At 52.1% G+C, this 22,327-nt stretch overlaps 1 protein-coding gene across 8 annotated transcripts in view; it reads right to left on the reverse strand.

The window, feature by feature from the left end:
- Positions 1-22,327, reverse strand: part of LOC104152004 (ciliary neurotrophic factor receptor subunit alpha) — a 238,422-nt gene that overhangs the window by 163,414 nt on the left and 52,681 nt on the right. For all 8 annotated transcript variants that reach the window (XM_068928278.1, XM_068928274.1, XM_068928283.1 and 5 more), the window contains exon 2: positions 21,832-21,939. The gene's annotated coding sequence lies outside the window, so the exon portion shown is untranslated. The remainder of the gene's footprint in view (positions 1-21,831; positions 21,940-22,327) is intronic.

Below are 22,327 nucleotides of genomic sequence, written 5' to 3' on the forward strand. Positions count from 1 at the left end.
AGATACTTTTAAACCTACCCAAATGGGAAGCCACAAGGAACCAGGCCCCCATACACCATTAGCACATCACTTATTAATCACCCATTAATGAAAGGGTTGCAGATAGCAGAGTCCCATCTTCCACCACTACAACGTTTTTTTCAGTGTTTTCTCCTTCCCTCTCCAATTGTCTTCCAAAAATTTCCTCCAAAAGCTAACACCAGTGATTTTTGCTTTCGTTTCTTTTTCCCTTCTAACTGAAGCTTTAAAAGAAACAAATACAAACAGAATCAACTCTGCAGCAAGCTTCCATCTATTCCTTCTTTACTATTTCTTCCATATAAGATTCACTGCTTACTGATGAAAGCCCGGAAGCCCTTTAGAAACTTGCACGCCGCTTCTCTCCATAGCTCTACCCACAAAAGCACATTCAAACCTCTAACCTTTTCTATTCCAGGCAAATTATTTGCAAACTGAGCCCAAGCTCCCCAGAACACGTTGCTCTGTAACTATTTGCTGAATAGCTTCAATGGACCCATGAACTGCTTGCAAAAGTATCTGTTTTTCACCCATAACCTTCCATAGTCGGCTGGCTGTCATGCAATGCTCAAGGTACCGAAAGAATGATTCCGCCTTGTGGTGAAAAAAGCAGTACTTACTGCTAATACTAATATGCTTCGTGGTGCAAACATCCAGATTGCCCTTTGCTCACTTCAGAGATACAACTTGCTTTCTGGATTTGGCAATAATTTCAGCAAGACCATGGTCACAAGAGATGCGTTTTGGAACGAGTCAAGCAACTCATGGCTCTGCTATTTATAAAACCTTAAAAATAAGCATAAAGACATAAAAACATCTCCCCTCCATCCACACACACATACCACCTTATTTGATCAGACCTCATAAAAACCAGATGCTATCTCAGAAATTAACTTCCTTGGGAAAATAAACTGCCTGTAGTAAATCCTGGGGCTAGCAACGGGCAGCTGCCCCAGTGCGCTGTCTGTGCGAGGCTGACACTTTAACCTACGTTTGTGGAGTCTCAGGACAGTCGGAGACAGCGCTAAAGCTCTCTGCAAAGCTCTTTAGAGCAGCAAGAAATAGCAAGCAGTCATGCAACTCACAGTAACCACTAATAGGGAGTTGGACTCGGTGCTGGGCAAGGAGGTGAAGGAGGCAACAGAGGGGAATAAAAAAGGAAAAAAAAAAAAATGGACGTCAACGAGTTGTCAATGTCTCAGAGGCACCATAATAAAATCTGCAGGCAGCAAAGGCCTTGCCAGTAGGCAGGAGAGCCAGAGTAAAGAAAATAGAAAGCGCTAGGCACCACCGGAGGCTTTTAAGGCCAGGGGGGAGGCTGTCAGGGCCCGAGGGTGTCGAGGGTCCGCTGCCAGCCCAAAGCTCACCAACAGGAGAGGGGCGTGTGGGACTCCTCTCCCCGGGGAAGGGGCACGGGGCCACGGCAGCCAGCCGGCCTCGAGCACCCAGCAAACGCACGCCCAACCCCTGCTCCGTGGCGCTGCCAGGACCGGCGAGCCGTGCACGGCCACCACATCTCTGCATCCCTCTGCGGGCAGCGCGGGGATGGAGACAGCCCGGCAGGGTTGGAGCTATCGCCGCTGCCAAGGCACTTGGATGCGCCACGCCGACCAAGGGGCGAGACAGCCAGGCTGCGTCGGAGCTGCCTTTAATCCCGGAGCTGCTGGGTGTTAGATTCCAGCGCGCTTCCCAGGCTCCCCGGCGGAAATTAAAGCGCGCTCAGCGCGGACGGATGCCGGTGCCGGATATTCAGGCAGAAGGAAGAATGCGGAGTTCTTGGAGCGGGCACGACCACCCGCAGCTGTGCAAACAACCCCGGCAAGAAGGTGACTTACCTTGGCCCCGGTCCGAGATCGCAGACGCCCCCCACCCCTCAAATAAGCCCTGCTCTAGCTCAAAGACAAGAGGAGCAAAGCGGTTTCCCAGCACGATAGCGACTGAAGCTGCAATCTTGTAGACGAGCGCCTTAACCAAGTTAAACGAGTTGGCTCGAGTCAGGGCTGAGCAGTGATAGTCACCCTCTGCCTGACCCAACCCAACGCACCCGTTCCTCAGTTTTACCTCTTAGGTTTATTCATGCTATTGGGTATTTTTTCTGCCACCAGGGAAGCTCCTAGAGTGAGGGCAGGCCAGCGAGCTTGGTGCACTCTCAGGCCAGCTGCAGCCCCAAGGCATCGGGGAGCAGGATGCTGCTGTAGGACTGGACACATCCCTCATCACGGCATCAGCCTGGTGTTTCTAGCAGAGAGAGCGCAGAAGAGAAGCCACCAAACTCAGCCCCTGGGAGCTTTACGCCAGGTGCACAGCAGTTTCCTGTGCAGCACAGCGCAGCGGTTCCCGGGGCCGGAGGCCGTTGGACATTGCACAACGCGGCACAGCAGTCCAGGAGCAATCCCGAACGCAGTTGGAACCGCGGGAGGAGCACGAGGCCCTGATCCAGGCCAGCACATGCTGATCTTTCAGCACCCGAGCACTCCTGACCCCTGTCATCTAGAGGAAACTAACTTCAGATGGCGAGAGAGGAAGGGAGAAGTATCTGCACTGTATCCAGGGGGAATCCAAGGGCCTGAAGCACGGAGACGGAGCCGACTTGCTGGAGGTCGCACAGGAAAAGCATTATCGGAGCCTGGAAACAAACCTGCCCGCTTGCAGGTCCCAGGCCAGTCCCCAAAAGACCTTCCCTGGCACTGCAGATGGGAGAAGAGGAGAAAGCACCGGCCTGAACTTTGCAAGGCGTGGGCTCCATCCCAGCTCCGCAGCAGCTTCCCAGCGGGGTCTCCAGGGGCGCTGAGCCAAGGGACGGTCAGCATGCTCCCGGCTCTGCAGCCCTTCCCTACTTCAGCTCCCCACCTCAAAACACAGGGAAAACATCAGCTTGCTCTCCTTTCTCACTGAATTCGCCATACACTGCCCACCATAGGCAAGAGGTGGGGTCTGTAGGCCCTACAGTAAATAAAGATAGAGGGATTTTTAATCCCAGAAACCCAAGTATTTTGGGGGGGGGGAGGGGGAGGGAGGAAGGAGTGAGGATGCAGGAAGATCTCCAGATCTTCTTTGTTTCCTCAGGCTCCCTCCTATTGTTTCCTCCCCAGCTTTTGAGCTGCTACAACTTTATTTTTAGGAAAACAAACCAGAACAAATGGTACTAAATACAGGCGCCCTTAAAGGGGAACTGCTGGGAAAGCTGCAGCTCCTGGTAGGGAATTTCCTAACATCGCTAAAAATCCTGGGCTCATTTATTTCCTGCTGTCCCGCCAGCCCCAGCTCAGCTGCACAGCGGCGCCGGGAGCGAGAGGAGCGGGCTGCCCCCCAGCGCCCCCGGCTCCCGGAGGCTTTTTGCCGAGCGAGGCTATTGGATCCAGATGGGGAGAGGAGACGAAGAGCTGTGGGGCTAGCCCAGAGGAGCTGCAGCGAGGACGCGCCGGAGCTGCGCTGGGTACAGCAGCCTGCGGCGATGGAGCCGAGCGCCCGGACTCGGTGCTCGCCCAGCGGGAACGGGCCGGGACGTTCCTCCCTGACATCCGCAGGGAGGTTGCATGCAGGTGAGAGGCAGCATCATGACCGGACACCGCGGCTGCACACTAACACGTGACAGGCAACTAGGAAGGTTGAACTGGGGCGTTTTCGGGCTTGGGATGCCGTCATATGACAAACTAACGGTTAATTCAGTTTGCTCACTGTGACGAGTCAGCCAAGGCAGCACTCGTGACCCCAGAGCAGTGCAAAATCCTGGGAGCACTAGGCTGAGCGCACTCATACGTGAGCACCTATACTATGTTTTCATATGTCAGCTTAGGCACCCCTCTTTTTCCCCCCACCCAAATAGGCACTTGGAGCACCTGAAAGTTTCAGGCAACTGATGCTGAAAAAGACTCTGGATCTATAAGTTTACTCAGGAAGATAAGAAAGAGGAGCACCCTGCAAACATGTGTCCTGCCTGCCGCTAGGAGTACCATCTTAAAGTCCAGAAATCAAACTATCGTACAAAACCCCAACAACAGTCGTGTTAACTTCTCCAAGCCATTTTGTAAGCTTTGAATACAAAAAGCTTCCAGTACAAAAAAGCATTAAAAGGTCAGCTCAAGACAACAGAAAACCCAAAACACCTGAAACCCAAGAACACAAACTCACTCTCTTTGCTCAGCTGCAGAGCCAGCCCCAGGGACACGGTTCACCCACAGCCCAAACGCCAAGCAACGCGCTAGCTACTGCTGAACGTTCGCCAGCCACCATAACCCACATCTTCGTTTCAACTCCCATCCATCACAGAGCATCCTAGTCTGTCTTCTCACGCAGGGCTGTACAAAAGTAGTTTAGTTTATAGAAAGAGATGAACATGTAGCAGTCACTACCCTAGGCAACCCTGCTAGCCACAATCCAAGTGATATGGAGTCCACATAGCTCCCGAATAGGGTAAGATGAGTGACAACAGCACAAAACAGCAAGCAGCCAACGCAGAAGAGAAAAGAACGTGTAGTTATTATAGGATTATATTTAGGATTAGTTTTGGGAGATGGTTGCGCTAACTAGTATTTTCCTTCGTGGTCCCAGGCTGCCTCTTACCAGAACGGCCCTGGATAACACTGCCCCAGTGCCACAGCTGCTTCCTCGTACTGGTTTAGTGAGGCCATTCCCCAAACCAGCCCCCGCACTCCGGCGCCCTTCCTAGCTCCTGAGACTCCCCAGCTGGCCTTGGGCTGCAAAGACCCCAAAGCCGCTGCTGGTGGGAGCCCTCCCTTTGGCCTCGCTGCTTCCAGGGAAGCGGCGCACTCCCTTAAGTCTGGGGGAGTCACCCAAATATGTTCAAAAACCCAGAGGAGTGCCAAAAAAAAAAATCTCTATTCTAGCAGAGGGTTAAAGTTCCCAATTACAAAATTGGAAATATAGTTACCCCAGAGAAAAATAAACTAATTACTAAAAAAAAAAACCAAAAAACAAAAACACCATTCCAGATTATATTTAACATTCAAATTCCTCCTTAATTGCTCCAGTGTCTCAGCCAGCTTGCAGGGGAGGAGTGGGGATTGGCAAATTAGCTCCCCCCCCAGGGCTGCTTCACCCTGGGGAGCTTTCCGAATTTACATTCCCATTGTGTTCCTTAATTAGTACATTCCTTTAGCTTTTCTGAGAGTCCCAACACTTCCAGGGCTGTTACACTGCTTTATAAATTATATGTTGTAAGGAATATTCACTGCATGCACATTTTACTCCTCCCACGGTGTCCCGGTCGCTGTCAGCTTTCCACGGAGACCACACACCGCAGCCTGCCACCACCCGCGGCAGACACGCGGCTTGGGCTGCTTTGGCTCACTGACCTCCCTTCAACCTCTTCTTTCCACCTTGGGCACCTCTTCCCATTTTGGGGATCGTCTTCTCGTGTTGGCCCCATCCTGGGCACACAACGCTCTACACCCAGCCCAGGGCAATACCTCACAGTCTACAGTTTCTGATGCTCCAGGGAGGCGCACGCTGCTTCCTCGGGGACAAAAAAACAAAATAGGGAAAAGTTATTTAGTTTGCCACAGATCAGCCAGCGCTTGCCAGCAATCGAGGACACAGAGGGACAGAGCCCAGGGCCCCTCGCCACCCGGAGCGGAGGGAAAGCTTCCAACACCTTCAGCAACATGAAGGTTTCACCCACGTAACCCTAGAAAAACCAAACGGGACAGAAGTTCACGGTAAAGGAAAGACAATTCAGCGTCGCCAAGCAGCACAGTCTCCAAAACAACGTTTTCCCCAGTCTCATCAGGGATGATTTATGAAGGCTGACACCACTGTTAACCTCTGACCACGTCCCCACTGCCTGCAGGGTATTCCACAGCCTGCCCAGGATTGTCCTGCAGCAACTCAGAGGATGACTGCATTTTATCTTCCCCGCCAGCACAATTAGGTGCTCTGAAGGAGACCCATTTGATCATTTTACGTGCAGCAACCTGGCCGCTTTATCTGACAAGAGGGAGAAAGTGCAACGCTCTGCCCCCGGGACCAAGCGCTGCATATAGCAGCGTCGCCCACCGCTGCGCGCACGTGGACAGAGCGCTGTTTGGCGCGCGCACCAGTCACTAATAACCCGCTATTTGCGACCCTATCTGGTTCTGACATGCCCGTTATTCAAAGGCGTTCGGCAGAGACCGCGGGCAACTCGTTTTCAGAGCCTGGGTTAGTTCACAAGCTCGTGAATTCCCAAACTGTTCTGTTTGTGCCCGCAGCCCAGCGGCAACGAGCTCTTTGGCAAATTTCAAGGGAGCTGATGTTTTCTGAAAGCACCTGCCTTTAGAGGCCGTAAAAGCCCAAGAACTTCCATCCCCATTTAAGGCACGTATCTAGCCCTCGCAGAGGCAGCCAGCAGAAAAACTTGACCTGTCCACAACCATATATGCTGATATCACGTAACCCCCCCTTTTCCCCACCTCACACTTTCCAGAGAGATCTTGTGATATCAGGGATGCTGAGCCAGAAGCACAAACCTGAAAATTAACCCTTCTCTGCCAGCTCAGGGAGCGGAAATTGGGCAGAGCAGCAGCAGGTCAAGGACCATCCCCGGTCCCTCCGCCCAGCATCTCTCACCCCGCTCACTCGCGCAGATCTCTCTGCTTTCGGCTGATCCCCAACTGCAGAGTGATCCCCTGGGATTGCAAGCAGCTGCCGTAAGACAGAGCCGTCCTCGGAGCAGACATCTACCAAAGGCCCAGTCCTACCCTGCAGCGCGAAGATCAAGACAACGTGCCGCCTCCACCCCGTGCTTTCAGCCGAAGCCGTGCAGGAGACCTGGAAAAAGCACGTCCAGCGTTTCCCCGCAGCGATGGGAACGCAGTGCCTTGATTCACCAGAGCATCCAGCCTGCTTGCACCGTATTTCCTCTCCTTCGACCAGGTGGAGACACCCAAAACCCTGTTGGGTTTTTGCCATCTCCTGCAAGCACATGCAGAAACGCTCCCACCCCATCACGGGTGCCCCTCGCAGCACTGACCCCCAGCTGGGGCTGGGCTCACTTGGGGGAAAGCCGGCAGCTCCTGCTGCCGCGCGGCCGGCAGGACGGCTCCCCGCGCTCCGAAAGCACCCAGCCGCGGAGGCAGGGGAGCAAGAGCCGTGCACACGGGAAGACAAGACGGGGCTTTGGAAAGGGTTTGCTCACAGACTGCTCTGTGCTTTTGGCAAGACTCGAGGGCATTCGTTTCGAAGCTGCGTTTACATGCCTTTGATCAGGCGTCTGTAACTTTCCCGGTGTGTGACAGCAACAAAACAAGTTTGATACAGGGATAATGGAACACGTTGCACGCCTGTCTGTGAACGGTTGTAGCGAGGCTGTGTGCGTCAGTAACTCAAAGGGCAGGCGGGGGGAAGCTGATGGCAGGGGAAGATGCATCACAGCAACGGCAACGCCTGCAAGAAAAACACTAACCCAGGGACAACAACTATTCAGCAGCGCGAGCTGGCCACTGCGAGCCTGCTCCGAGCTAGCCCCAGCTTGGCGTAAAAGCAAAACTCCCTCCCGTCGCAGGCAGCTCTTCCCTTCCAGCTAGACCGAGCACAGCAGCATCTGACTCCAGCTCGGGAGGCCTCGGGGCTTGCACACAAGGGTGCTCGAGGGCACCGGTGTCGAGCAGCAGGTGCCTTTTCCAAGGTGGGAGGTTTTCAGCCTCAGAGGCACGTCAGTGACTTTAAGCCAGACCTGCCTTTTGAGGGATGCGTGCAGGCAAGCCCCGAGAGCAATGAGAAAAACGGAGCTTTCAGAGATGCTCCTAAAATGGTTGTTTGCTGAAACACTGTGGCACACCTGGCCCCATTATCAAGGCCATATTTGCATATGGTTAGGACAACCGGGCTACTAAAAACCTGGCCATCACTTCAAGCTTCGAAAGCTTCCTTTATGGAAGGCAGCAAAACGCACAGAGGAGCAGGAAAACGACAGAGCCGCATATACAGCCATAAGCAAAGCCATGCTAGGGAATGCTAGCATAGGGCAATGCCTGGGCATTAGGATGTGGATAGCACAGACCAGGGGATGGCTCCCAAAAGGTAGTTTAGCTGCAATTATCCTATTTGGGAGGCTAAAGGAGGCATGGAAGAGCATGGATGCTGACCGCTCTGTGCTCCCGGCCTCTGCCAGAGAGGAAACCTGGCCATGTTTAATTTACTAGCACAAATGCACTTGGAAAGACCTATGCTGACGATGCTTCAAGATGAGAGATGCCACCATTTCTCCCTGCTTAGCACAGCAAATGACTGGGGTGCACTGGCACAAGAGCTTTCCTAATGGCATGCCACCTCCCTACGCAACCCGTCAAGCAGGCGCAGACTTAGGCAGTGGCTCTCGGTTGGCAATAGAAGGGGAAGTGAATACTCAGCTGTGATAAATATTTAACATGCTTTTAGTCCTGAAGAAGCGTAGCACTAAGGCCATCATCCTGTAAGTGAAAACCAAGGCTGATTAATGGGGGAAGGTACTCCCATTTATGGGAGGTTAGGATCAATCCCAATTCTCAGCTATTTGTTGAATCTTTAATGCTCTTTTTCGAGAGCAGAGTTCCTTGGTGAAGGGCAGTATCCTAATAAGGCTGCTTTAATGGCACAGATGTTAAAGGAGTATAAATAAAAACCCTCTGTGAAAAATAAACAGCAAAACAAGAAAGAAAGGTTTCATGTGGTCACTGCATTTGTCTGGCTTGAAAAAAAAAAAAACCACAATTTGAGGTCTTTCTTCTCTGGAAGATGGATTTACTTCTTCCATAGCTCGTCCTGCTGTCTCAGGGCTGAACCACGGCATTACCCCACGCACCCTCCACCCTGTCAGGCCCAAGAAAAGCTGTTGCTCTTGGAAAGATCATGGGCCTGTCCTCTCCACCCACGGGTGCTTCGGGGAAGGGTCAGCACCCAGCTCTCCAGGAAGTGCTGGGGTGGGGTTAATGGGAGAAAGCTTCCTGCAATTTAAGGAAACCTGAGGAAAAGTAGTCAAGTGGCAGCAAGATAAAGAGGGGAGGGAACCGATAGACATGCCCAGCCAAGCCCTCCCATAGGCCTCCAGACCAACATTCATGCTTGATTTTTGCACCTCCTTCACTTACTGCTAGCGAGGTCCCTATCTCAGCCCACTTCTCAGACCAGCAGCATCTGCATTTCACCATTCTGCACTCCTTTCCCTCCTCTGAGGGAGAGGACCCCATATCATCCTCCACCTCAGCAGCCAAGACAAATCCCCTCCCACCTCTGTTACATCAGCCTCAACACACCCCCTCTTGTGCTCTCATAAACATCCCCTTTGCTTTTTTCCTCCAGAGTACCCAGCATGAACAGAGAGCTTGTATTTTCACAGCACTTCCCAGGTACGCATCAAGAGCGGCGCCTTCATCCTTTCTAGATCCTTCATCCCCTCTCCTTCCTTTGCTCACTTCCCCTCAGAAAGCCCTCTTCACATTTCTCTGCTCAGCCACCCAGCGGCAACAGATTGGCCTTTGGCAAACAAAACACTTTAGGCCCATCTCTGCTTGGAGACTGGTCTCTCCCTTGGCCCCACTACCAGCAAAGCAGCAGGGTCACAGGCACAAGCCTCACACAGAAGGTAGAGGGCCACATGTTCTTGCCACCCCTCTCCATGTGCCCATGCCCTTTTGGTTGCATTATGCCTTGTGTTATTTCTTGTCTGAATCTAAAAGCGGACTCTTTTGTGGCCAGGAGCATCCCATGCAGCATCTGTGCTCTGCTCCGCACCACGCTCCCTCCTCTGCACCCTGCCCCACGATGAAGAGGCCAACGGAGAGGGCAAAAGGGAGGAGACAAAAAGGTGAACCAGCAAACCAAAGAGAGGACAGTAACAATCGACAAGGGAGAGACTGCATCCACTACAGAGGGAAGATCAAGGACGCCAGAGCCAAGTGCAGGTACCCATGCGCAGATGCGAGCTGGCAGCAGCCCTGCCGAGCTGCTTGGATTTGATCAAAACATCAACTTTAGCAGAGTTAGTCATCTCAACAGAGAAACAGTGCTCGCTTCTCCTGCGGTGATGACAAGTGGGATGCAAATGCAACACTGCTCCCCAGGCAAGAGCCCAGTACCTCCTGCAGCCCCCCAGCCACAAGGCCTTTCCTCCCATCTCTGCCCCATGAAAGGCAGCTGGATTCAAAATCCCTTCTCTCCACCCAGGGTCCAGTCCCAGCCTTGCCAAGAGAGCCTTTGGGGACCCTCTCCCCCCAAAAAACAAGACCCCCCTAAAGCAAGGCAGCATGGCTAGAGCAGCCTCTCCCCAGGCTGGAGATGCGCTGTCCTAAAAGAGGGGACACAAGAAAGGAGAAGAAAGGCAGCCCTTTGCTTTCCCAGAAAGGGGCAGAGCCTAGCTTTGTGAGCATCACACGTCATATCCAAAAAAGAGAGTCAGGAGCCCAAGAAGGGCCAAGCAAAGCCTCAGAAGTGAGAGGCAGCACTGTTGATTTTGGTCTTAGACCATTCTCATAGCCCTGAGCCTACAAAGAAAATGACTCTGCCAAATCTGATCTAGTCCACATGCACACCCACCCACCACATCCCCTTTCCATTCCCACCCTGGGCTCTAGCAGGCTCAATTACTGCACACAGGGATCCGGGATCAGTATCTCTCCCATGCAAGCCATTTCCATGATAATTACCTTTTCTCACCTATCCTTGTAAACATGGATTAGGAGATGAGACACCAGGATGAGCCTTCCCTGCAGATTAACCTGCACATTGTCCTCAGCAACAACAGCAACACAAGTGCCAGACAGCTACCCTTGCAGCACAACAGGCCTCAAATAGGTACTTTCCTGCATTACCAAGAGGACTTTCAGAGAGATGCTATGAGCCATTCACCCCTGCCTTCGCTTAGGGAGCTGCTCCGGCCCCCAGTCCCTGCTCAGCACTTCCCTAGTTGCATTCCCAGAGAAAAGCAAGGCAGGGGAATCATTCTCCTCTGCAGACTGTCAGAGATGGGCACTGCCATGTGAATCACTGCCATCAGGGGAAAGACCAGCCCCAGAGACAGGCAGCTGTACTTCTCATTCCCCCATGGGGCTTTGCATACCCTGTGCCAGCCAAGGCAGATTTGCCACGCGGCTGAAGGGGGATCACTAAAGCAGTGCCCGAGAAGCAAAGGGTAGGTTGGCGCTCTATGCGAGTGGACAAGGGAGCCTCCCAGCCCCGAGAAAGCATTGCCAAGACGCAGGCTGGTGCAGAGCTGCCCAGGTGGCTCTGGCTTTTCTCTCCAAATCACGAGAGCCTTCAGCTGAACAGCGCTCTCGGGAAGATGCTGCCTCCGCGAGCCCTCGAGACAGGGCTGCCTTTGTTTATGGGCTGTTGGCAATGGCGCTGTGCACCCCGCATCCCTCCCCCAGCCAGGAGCAGGATCCAAGAAAGGAAATTACACGAGCCAGAAGGTTTGATGGAATGAGCCCATTGGGCAGCTTGAAGATAGCTATTAATGGAGAGCTTTCTCTAATTGCTTTTGTATAATCTGGGGCTGCTAGGCGGAACTGGGTAATAAATGAAATCCAATTACATTTTCTCTCAGTATTTATTTTATTAAGTAGAATTCATCAGCTGATGAAGGGCCCCTCGAGGTAATGGCTCATGACCTAGTGGAAGGCACTTTTTTATTATTATTATTTTCCCCACTTGGGGAAGCAGATAATTCAAGTTCACCCCAGCAGACACAGATTACTCCCCCTGCATCGTGATAACAGCCACAGGTCCCAGGGATAGGAATGATCCAGCAAGGTGCTTGCAGGGCACCCAGCACCCATGCTGTCATTCCCAGTAGCTCCAAGCAGGACCTCTACTCCCACTGCTCATATCCTATTGAGCACAACTTGTGATCAAACCTCAGCTTCAGAGAGCCCTCCCAAATCAAGACTGATTGACAGTGCATGATTTATGTGGTATAAACCCAACTTTCTCCCTCAGACACATTAAGGATTAGTCCCACGTAGGGACAGAGCAAGACTCGGAAGAGAGGAAACTACGTTCCCCAAACACCCAGCTCCCTTGTCTCAGGCAGGCAAGCCACACCAGATTTGGGGCAAGGAAAGAGCTCTCCCCCAAGCTGGATGAGACACCTGGAAGCATTTGCCTTTTCTATAGTGCCATCATCACCTCTCAGCCCTGTTCCTGCGACCCTGGAGGCTGCGATCAGGTGCCAGCACAGCTTTCCCTCAGCAAGGTCTCCATGCAACAGCCTGGGCTCCAGGCAGCATCTCCACGGGCAGGGAAGGTTGCCACAGCACAAAGCAGATCCCACTTCTCCCCACAGCAAAGGGCTGCTTGGAAGCAGGCTGGGGTTTGCTATGTAACCACTAGTACCTGTCAGGATTCCTGTCTTCTAGCCTGCCAGAGCATGCAGTGACAGCTCCTCCGCCACGAGCGGGCAGGATACCTCGGGGAGCTTTCACTCAGCTGTTCGGCTTCTCTCCGCACCTCTTCTCATCCAAGGTATTGACGGATATCCCCCCCACCCCATCCACCCAAATCCAGCCCTGACAGTAGCAGCTCGCCCAGCTTTCACTGCCATCTCATCACCCAAGCAATTTATCACCTGCCAGTGAGCACTCGTTACAGACGACAGACTCTAGTGTCCGTTAATTAATGGGAAATACTTAGATTCGTGCGCGTGTGTATGCCTCTCTGAGCGATTTCCTATGGCTCCTACCGCCGGCGCATCCAAGCGCTGGAACAGCGAACGTGGCCCTCGGGAGCTGGGGCAGAGGCAGCGAGCCGCAGCCAGACAGCAAAGCCAAGGGTCAGGAATCAACACCGATGGGGTGCAGGGGAAAAAAAAAAACCACTTAGCCTTGAAGGCAATAGGAGAGCAGGTTTTTATTCCCTCCCCTCTGAGTTAGTAAGCAGCTCTTCAGTTTACAGGAGGGAAAAAAAGACCATGATTCAAGGAAGTGGGTGCAGCTGCGCCCAGCTGCTGGGGTTTCAGGCTAAGGTTACTCAGGAGGGCCTGTCCAAGAGGCTTGCCTGCTCTTCACTTGCAAAAAAAAATACCTAACACTTCCTAAACTCATGCAGGGGAGATGTCTCGGCTGCTCTGCTTCCCTGAAGCGTATCAGGGTCCAGCCAGGCAGGAGCCCAGGCTGGAGTCGGACATCAGACCGGCCAGTAAACAAACCCAGCGGCGCAAGAGCCGCCCCCTTCTCAGCATTACACGTCCCAGCCCCCAGCTGAACGCTGCCGAACAAAACTCGGCAAGCGGCTGAGCCTCCATACCGCTGGGCGAACTAAAAATAAATTAAATAAGAGTTCACACAGAGCCAGCTCAACGTTTGAGCAGCACCGCGTTTCTCCGCTTCGTGGCGGAAGCCGGACACGGAGCACGAGGGAGAAGGGCTGGCAGAGGGATGTTCTGAAACTTGCCTGGCTTTTTGATTTGGGAAGAAAATCTAAAGCTGGCTTGAAAGGAGATCTAAACGTCGTGTCAAGAGCGAGCACCTGATCTTTTTCACAAGTGGATTTTTACTTTGCTTGGCTGAGGCTATTTGCCAAACATAGCACCAAATGCAAGTTATTCCCATCAATCCAAAATTTTTTAAAACCAAAGCCGCCATTCATCTGAAAATTGTAGCCCAACTCTGCTTTATGAGAAACTCAAAGTCTCATAAACTCATAAAATCCAGGCAGGATTTATGCCCAAATGACTACTCACAGGTAACAGACAGACCAGATTCATAGTGAAATGCATCATCAATAAATCAGTCAATCACTCCTCCTGCCCTCAGCACAGGGCCAAAGTCTCAGGCAACTACTCAGCGCTTTGTCAACCTTAACTCTGCCAAAGCCTGGCTAAGAGACCTCAGGATTTAACCTATCGATTGCTTACTATTTTTTATGATGGCCCACGTATGTTAGAGATGCTCCCTTCAAGCAAGTTTAAATACCTGACTTGGGGCATTGAGATGCAGAGGAAATCACAGGAATAGCACAGAAATATACAAGCTGAATTGCCTTAAACCAAGGTGCAAGGACACCACGAGCCCTTTCCCACCTTGTCTTTCTCTCTGCTACCCAGGCACCGTCTGGAAGGCCAGCTCACAACCGCTTGCTCTCCGTCAGGCTGGTGTAGTGAGACCCCAGGCTGTAGTACATTCCTGCCAGTTAAACGCAATTTTGTCTGCGGCTCTGGAGCCTCTGCATTTTTCCACTCCTCCCGTAGGGTTTTGTTGCCAGAACAATGGAGTGACAGCTTTCCGACAGCTTTGAGTGGCATCCCCAATACCTCACCCATCTCGAGCCTTTCAGCTTTTGCATTCGTTTGAAGTTAAGCTGATCTCACTGGGGCGAGCGGGCGCCGACAGAGCCGCTCAACCGAAGCCCAAGTATGCTGCAGGAGGACTGCTGCAGACGTTCAGCCACAAAACAGATGCCTGCCCAGCCAAAGGCCAGTGCTTGTCCCCCTGCCAGACCATACAGCACATTAAAGTATCTATATAGATAGGCAAAAGTGACCAGCCTGTCCTACTAAAGGGCAAATCCGGGCATTCTCCCCCCTCTGCTCCCCCCCACCACCAATAACATAGGCAAATACATCAACTATTTGCAAGGCAGAGCATCTCACATTAGCATTTTGAATGCCCCCCCCACCTCCTTCCCTCTATCAACTGCCTACAGAAGAAAAAAAACAACCAATGCTACTAGCCTTGTGCCTCCAAACCACACCGAAGCTCGCTGTCCGCACACAGCCAGGAGACAGCGCAGCCAGCCCTCCAGCACGTAGGCAGAGCACTAAAAACCCCGACTGAAGACAGGCTGCAAAACTTTCTCCCAGGATTGCTGGCGCTCCCAAGATTTGCCCAGAGGGGCTGTAGCTCCAGCACTGCTGATGCTTTATCCGCGATAACCAGCCTTGGGCAGAAGAGAGGTTTGTCAAAACAAGCATCCTTCAACCCTGACTGCTCGAGGTTTGGTTTCCATCTCAGCAGAGGCTGGGTCAGTTCGCTCTATATGATACGGGTCGCTTGAGGTCTTTGCTATTTGCTTGTGCCGAGCCAAGCGCAGGGACCCTGAGGCGCCCTTACTGCAGTCTAAGCAGCAGCTGGGGACGAATGGTACCGAGAAGGAAAATGAAATCTCACTTTAAGGAGCCCGCTTACCCCTACGCCTTCTTCCCCTAAGAGAGGGCTTCTCCCTGCTGACACTGCCACGACACCCCAAACCCAGAAAAAAGCCCTCAGCAATTAAAAAAAAATCTAACTCCACCAGAAAAATTCAACCTGCAGAGGCATGCAAGCAAGTCTGGGGGAACATCTAACATTTACAGCGCCTAAAGGCGGATGCGGGCTGGACCACCGGCCACCTTGCCTTTGCTACGCAGCTGCTCCCCAGCCACGCTGGAAACACAGTCACACGTGCGATGGAGATCAGCGCGGCTCCCACCGATTTCCCAGGCTTCACCCACGCAGCTCGCTGCAACGCAAGCCGGTTCCTGACGCACGGCCCGCCTCCCTCCTTGTTTTATTTCTGCCTCATGCCCGACCTCCCCCTCTCCTCTGGGTACTTTTCCTGCTGCCGTTTGTTCCTGTCCTTTACAGCTCTGCCTGCTGTCACTCGCATAACCTTGCCTGTTTGGTAATTTGTGGCAATAAAGTGTCACTGTGGGAGGGAAAAATACAGTGTCCCAGCAGCACATAAATCTCTGATCCATAAATTGTGCAGTCCCCACATACATGGCCCTCTTTCATGCAAGTGCAACAATTTAGGGCAAGGGGAAGAGAGAAGAGCGAGCAATATGTGATCTTACTGAAGAGCAGCAGTTAGGGGCTGTAATGGATGCTGAGTGGTGGGCACGTGCCGTAAATTGCACTGGAGTAGCAGGGCCTCGGCAGAGGCTTCCTACAGCCCTTTGGCAATTAGGAAGGGACTCATCGTAAAAGGAAAAAATAAAAAGAGCTGCCGCCAAGACGTGCCATCAACACTGCAGTCCCCCCTTCCTGATAAACAGCCTTGCCCTTCCTGCTTTCCCTCTCTGCCCTCATCGCAAGAGGGATGCCCACTGCAAGGGGCCCTGCACTGCCCCTCTTGCAACAGTCATTTCTTTTAATTGGAAAAATGCTGCTTGCCTCCATTAGAGAGCCCTCATTTCCCCAGTGATCATCTCGGTCATGCTGCAGCTCTGGAGTAGAAACTCACATTCTCCCCAAGGATCTCAGCCCAGACAACTCCCCAGCCACTTCCAAGCTACACACCCCAATAACATCCCATTACCGCTCCAGCGCCCATGGGGCAGGGACTACCACCTGCCCCCTTTGGTAAGGCCATGCCAGCAGCTGCTCCAGCAGGCACAGCCAGCTGTTTAGAGCCACTGCTGATCCTGGGGCCAGCCCTAAGAAGTCACCTTTCTCCCTCACTCCTGCTGCCTCTCTCCAGGGAGCTCCACTCCTGTGCCAGCCCCAGCAGGCAGCTCCTTGCGCACGCACACGGCTTCCTCGTCATGCTAGGATCTTGTTCACTACCAGTCATACCAAATAGTACAAGAGCTTTGCGTTAAAGCCCTATCCTGACATTAACATTTTTCTTGATATCCATGGCACACCTGAGCAGCTAAGCAACATGCCTATGAATATAAACAAGCACATTCACTAGACAGATAGCTTGGGGAAGTGTCATTGCCAGCTGAAAGCCCATATGCGGCTTTGTAACAAAGGTATTTGCTTCCTGACTCGCCCATTCAAAAGAATATAGGGGCAACAGTGAGCAGCTCCCTGGAGGCAGACTAAAACCAAGCAGAGAGCAACGGATGCGTTCTGTAGATGCAATGCAGGCGAATATGCGATAGGCACCACATGGAGAAGTCTCCCCTTCCTGCCGGCTCGGGAATAGCTGGCAGCCTCAGCCCAGAAGAAGCAGCCGTGCAACTATCGTGCAAATGATCAAGAGGACACGTTTGAACAAGAAAAAAGAGACAGAAATATCAAACACACACAAACCCAAAATACTCCACCCCAGTACCAGGGCATGACATAAAGCTAGGACATATGGGCACCCACCACATGGCAACGTGGATGCTGGCAGAGAGCAAGCTGGACCTGAGCCAGTGGCATGCCCTGGCAGCCGAGGGGGCCCAGTGGCATCTTTGGCTGCGTTAGCAGCACAGCCACTAAGGGAAGCCCTCTTTACTTGGCACTCATTAGACCACATCTAGACCCTGCTCCTGGTTTTGAGATTCCCAATACAAAACAGATATCTATTAACTAGAGCAAGCTGAGCAGAGGCCACTGAGACGGTCAAGGGTGGGTGATTGCTGAGCAGACAGAGCCAGGCTCCTCTCAGCAGCATGTGGTAAGAGAACGAGAGACAGCAGGAGTAAGTTTTAGACAAGAGAGGTTCCCACTGCACATAAGAAGCAACTTCTCCACAAGGACATTCGAACACCAGAACAGGGGCCCAGAGAAGTCATGCCATCTCCATCCTTAAAGGCTTTCAAGACCAGACTGGATAGAGCCCTGAGAGACCATATTTGACCTCAAGCTCCTGCTCAGAGGTTGGCTCCCTTCCAAGCCGGATGGTTCTGCAAATCTGTTGTGTGTAACTGCAGCTGCAACGCCACATCAAGACACAGTTCCCAGGGTCATAACCAAGGGATATTCTTCAAAGCAAGGCAGAATGAAGCAACTCTTCCTCCTTTGCCCTCCTCCCATCCCCAATTCTGTGATTTTGGGGCAGCAATATAAGGAAGAACACCAAGGTAACTTTACCAAATGATCATGAGCATTCCTTTAAGCCAAGAACTGCTGGTAACTTATTTCACTGTGTCCTCTCTACCTTCCCCTCAAAACCTACATATCCACTGGAGATATGCATGAACATACACTGCAAGACCTGCGCTGACCTGGAGCTCCAGACAGCTTCAAACCAGTAGTTTGCATGGCTGGTGCTCATTCAAAGGCCTGGATGGGTAGGGAGGCACAACCACAAGGCATGCTGCACTGGGTACTATTACAACACTGAAAACATCAGCAAAGGCATAAATATAAAACTTTCTCCCTTCAGGTCTGGTGCAACAGCTGACACTCGGACCTCCACCCATATCAATCCATAAGGGAAGCCCAAAGGTTTGGGGCTGGGCCCATTGCAGCCCCTCTTGATTCAGCAATACCTTGAGAAACTTTGGGCCAACACAAGGTTCAATAGAAGTGCAAGTTCAGTACTGGAATGGAATAACCCTAGGCACTGGTCTAGGCTGGGAGCCTATCATGGAGCAGCAGCATTGCTGGAAAGGACCTGAGGATTACTGTGGACATTGACCAGGAGACAGCAGTGTTCTCCTGCTACACATAAATCAAACCACATCCTGGTTAGAAGCGTGGCTAACAACTACCAGCTAAGTGAGGCTACCATGTCCACCTACAGGCACCCAGTTCGAGAAGGATGTGGGCAGGCCAGACAGGGTCCATGAGAGGATGACCAAGATGTTCAGGGTCCTGAGGCATATATCCTGTGAGGAAAGGCACAGGGTGCTGGGTTTGTCCGATTCAGCAAAGATGGGGCTAAGGGGGATCTAATCAGAGTCTACAGCTATTTGAAGGGGAGTTAAAAGAGGCAAACTCCTCCAAGAAGCAATACGACAACAGCCGCAGGTTGCCACTTGGGAGGTTTAGGGTGAACAGTAGGAAAAGTCTTCCCTAGGAGTGTGGCACAGCCCAGGACCAGGTACCAGAAGAGAGGGAGAACATCCATCCTTGAGTTGTCCAGATTCAGCTAAACAGCCACACTAACCTAATATAGCAGTAGTTCAGAGCAGGAGTATCACTGGAGACCTCCAAGCTCCCTTCCCATCAGCACTCCTGTGAAGATCCGTCTTTGAAGACACAAGACCAGAATGAGAGATTAGTGTTCACTTTATCTTGGTCACCAATTTCCTGAGCCTACAAGACACCTCCATCTGCTTCATTCTTCCTACCTATTAACATAGGTCCCTACCTCAGAGGGGGGACAAAGCCTACAAGCAACTGAGACCCCCAGAAGCTGTATTGCTGTGGGTTGTATCTGGTGTGAACACACCTAAGCCAGAAAGTAAAGCTGATTCCCCTTTGGACTCAGACAAACACTGCTAAACATGCAAAAAATTGCATAACCAAGTGACAGCAGCAGAGCTTTGGCAAGACATCTGTCCATCTATAAATAGAGCTCAACTATGTGTCCTTATAGTAGGGCTTTGATGCATTTGGGGAGAGCATTTTTCCCCCACTGCCGAGTCCCAGGCAACACAGATAATAGGCTTGAATCGATCCAACTCGAGTACTACTAAACTTCCTACTACCATGGCAGTGTGCCAGGCTCAAAGAGGACAAGAGAACGTGTGTCTCTTCAGAGCCAACCACAAAGAGCAGGCAGAAAATTGCTTCAGACTTTTTAAAAAAATAGGCGTTTTGCAGATTTGTAGATCAATCTGCAACATATTTTAGAGGTTTAAAAAAGTCAATAGAAACAAGATATATCCTTGCTGCACAAGAACCCAAGAAGTTCCTTTTCTATTTATGCTGCTACTAGCACTCTGCCCGCTACCTCGTTTTCCTCCTGTTCCCTACTAGGGTCCCACATTACTAATTTTCCAGCAGCAAAGTCAGCACTAGCGGCTTCCCTCTGTCCTGCTGCAGTTTGCTGCCCCTTCAGTCATGCCAGGGCAGCATGCCCCAAGGCTGGTATACCCTGAAAGTGTCACAGCTGCATCTTTCTCCCTTGCTTGCTCCTTCCTGCAGCAGACCTCTCACCAGCCCCCTGCCAGCCGAGCCTCACTCCCTCCTTGAGCCCTACTGCAGGGCATGGCTTAGCATGGTCAGGCTTTTTCCCCTCACGTGTTGTTTTTTGCTTAAATGAGCTACCTGACATGCCTTATTAAGCCAGACCTAAATCATGCCTGCCACTCCCCAGATCCTGTGTAACATGCCAGCCATTAAACATGCCATTAGCCTGCATTTACTAATCTGTAAAAGGCTCTTGCTGGCCATTTATCGCTCGCCGGTGGGGACCATGTGCCTCCCTCCGGCTGAGCCCATCTTTCTCACTGTCTAATTAGCCCCCGGGAAGCGGATTCCGCAGGAACCGGCCACATCCATTTCCGAAGGCACAGGAAAGCATCTCCTCCGCCCGCTTCCACCCACCGTCCTAGCAAGGGAAGGCTAACAGGTGCCTTTGGACTGAAAAGGGGTCCCATGCCCTTTATTAGGGGCAAATCTCCCTTTTGGCCAGTCTGGCTCGAGCGACCCTCCTGCCCCGTGGGCAAGCAGGTCAAGCCACACCGAGGGAGGGAGGCGGCTTTCTGCCCTTGCAAGGGTCCAAAACACACATGGAGCTGCTGCTCTGTCCTTCTGCCAGGCACGGGCTTTTCCTGACAGCACGCAAGCAGCACTGGGCTTTTATTCCTCTGTTGCCGTGTACAAGCGAGCGCCAGGGGACGTATCATTCAGCAAAGCCAAGGAGAGAAACAAGTAGTGTTAACCATTAGCATGTGTGTAAGAAGACGCCCCCCCAAATAAACTCTTTCCCCCTTGCTCCTATCTGCTTTGCTCTGGGCCACTAAATCCAATTCAGTGGAGCTCAGAGCTCGTAACGAAGCTGCAACACATTTGTCAGCTCCCTCGCTAGACCCATGGCTAATTTTACAACGCTAATTTATCTCAGCATATTATATCGCTTTCATTTCATCCCCCTGGATCCCATTACTGCCAGCGTACCTTGTAACCAGTGTGTAACGGTAATTGGTATTATTAGTGACATACCCTCCTGGAGCTGCGCTCTCTATTTGTGGAGGAGTGAGGAATCGTACCAGCAGCACGGATGGGAGAGGAACCAGCTGGGCTGCTGGGAAACTGAGGCAGCGGGAAGCAGCTCAAAACCGCAGGGAGCCTCCAGGCAGCAGGCACATGCAGGGCTGAGCTCCCGTGGCATCAGCACCGGAATAAATATAGAGCAACTTCTGCAGCGCCCACTTCTGCCCTTGCCACTGCCTCAGAGGACAAGGACTTGGCCGTTCCAGGATGAACGGGGCTGCAAAACACCCTGGGAAACACATGGTGGGGGAGAGTGCAGCAGAGCTGGAGTGAAGAGACCCCCTAAGCACAAGCTGGGAAATCATGATGCTTTCTGACATTTTGGTGAACAGTTTCCCCTCTTCAGAGTGTTGCTTCTTCCAAGATCAATACAATTAAAACCATGCGATTCTAGCTAAGTGGGAGGCTGCGTTAGGCAAACGGCGACAATTTCCATTTCAGACGTCCTTGTCTGGCATTTAGGGACTTGTTAAATTTTAATTCAGCATTTTCATTTTCCAAGCACAGCATCACAGAGCGCCAGCTGCCCCAGACCCCAGCAGGGCTGAGACTGCCAGCACCCCCAGACAAGGCAGTCCTGCTCGCTCACACCTCCAGCAAAGTCCACACGACCTGGAGAGGATGACCCCAAACATCTCCAGAGGCAACGCTGCATCATCACAGCCCTGTACAAAGCACGGACGCAGCAAGTCCTAGAAGTGGGGCAACCCTCCGACCACCGCAGTTGTTTTCCGGTGGGGATAAAGGTCGCACATCAAGCGGTCTGCATGCTCCTTGGGGGAGCTGAGATGCTAAAGCAAGGAGCAGTGTCTTGCCACATACATGCAGTGCTGCACTTTAATGAATAAACCCTGTCCTAGCCAGGAGATGCTTTCACTGCAGCACCACCACAGCTAGGCAGCGCTAGGGACTGAGGCCAGACTGACCAGTGAGCTCAAGCACCCCACAGCACACACATCCCATCTGCTTGGGCTCTCAGCTCTGATGCACACGGCATATAGACCAAGAACAAAACAAACAGTCATTTTAATCCACCTCTTACCTCTCCACCAGTCCAGAATCCTTGGGGCGTGCCCAGTTTCTCAAACTCTGTGGGATCCTCCTTGCTGCTTGGGACCGACCAAACCTTGCTGCTCAGAACTGCAATTTTCTTTAAAAAAAGAAAAAGAAACAACCTGTCAGGTTATCAGGTGGAAGCTCTGCATTTGCTTCAATTTAAAAAAAACACCAAGGAATGGGGTCATCTCTGCTTTCCAGTCCTGACAGCTGGGGGTAAGCAGTGTCAATACGCAGCTAGTCTTCATGAAGAGCCCTTCTGCATGAGCGTCACAGTCCAGCCCCAAAGCATGTATTTACTTAATTATTTGTTTTTAGAGACACAAGAGGGGAAGGGGGGGAGTGGGGAAGAACACACGGCAGCTTAGGGCATCTCTAATGTTCTTTGAAGACAGACAACAACACTCCCTAGCCAAAAAAAGCGTAGCAACAGCAAGAAGTCAACCCAGCACCAAAGCGTTTGCCCACAAGCTCTTGCATCA

This window comes from Struthio camelus, chromosome Z (genome assembly GCF_040807025.1).
Source record: "Struthio camelus isolate bStrCam1 chromosome Z, bStrCam1.hap1, whole genome shotgun sequence".
Taxonomy (NCBI): Eukaryota; Metazoa; Chordata; class Aves; order Struthioniformes; family Struthionidae; genus Struthio; species Struthio camelus.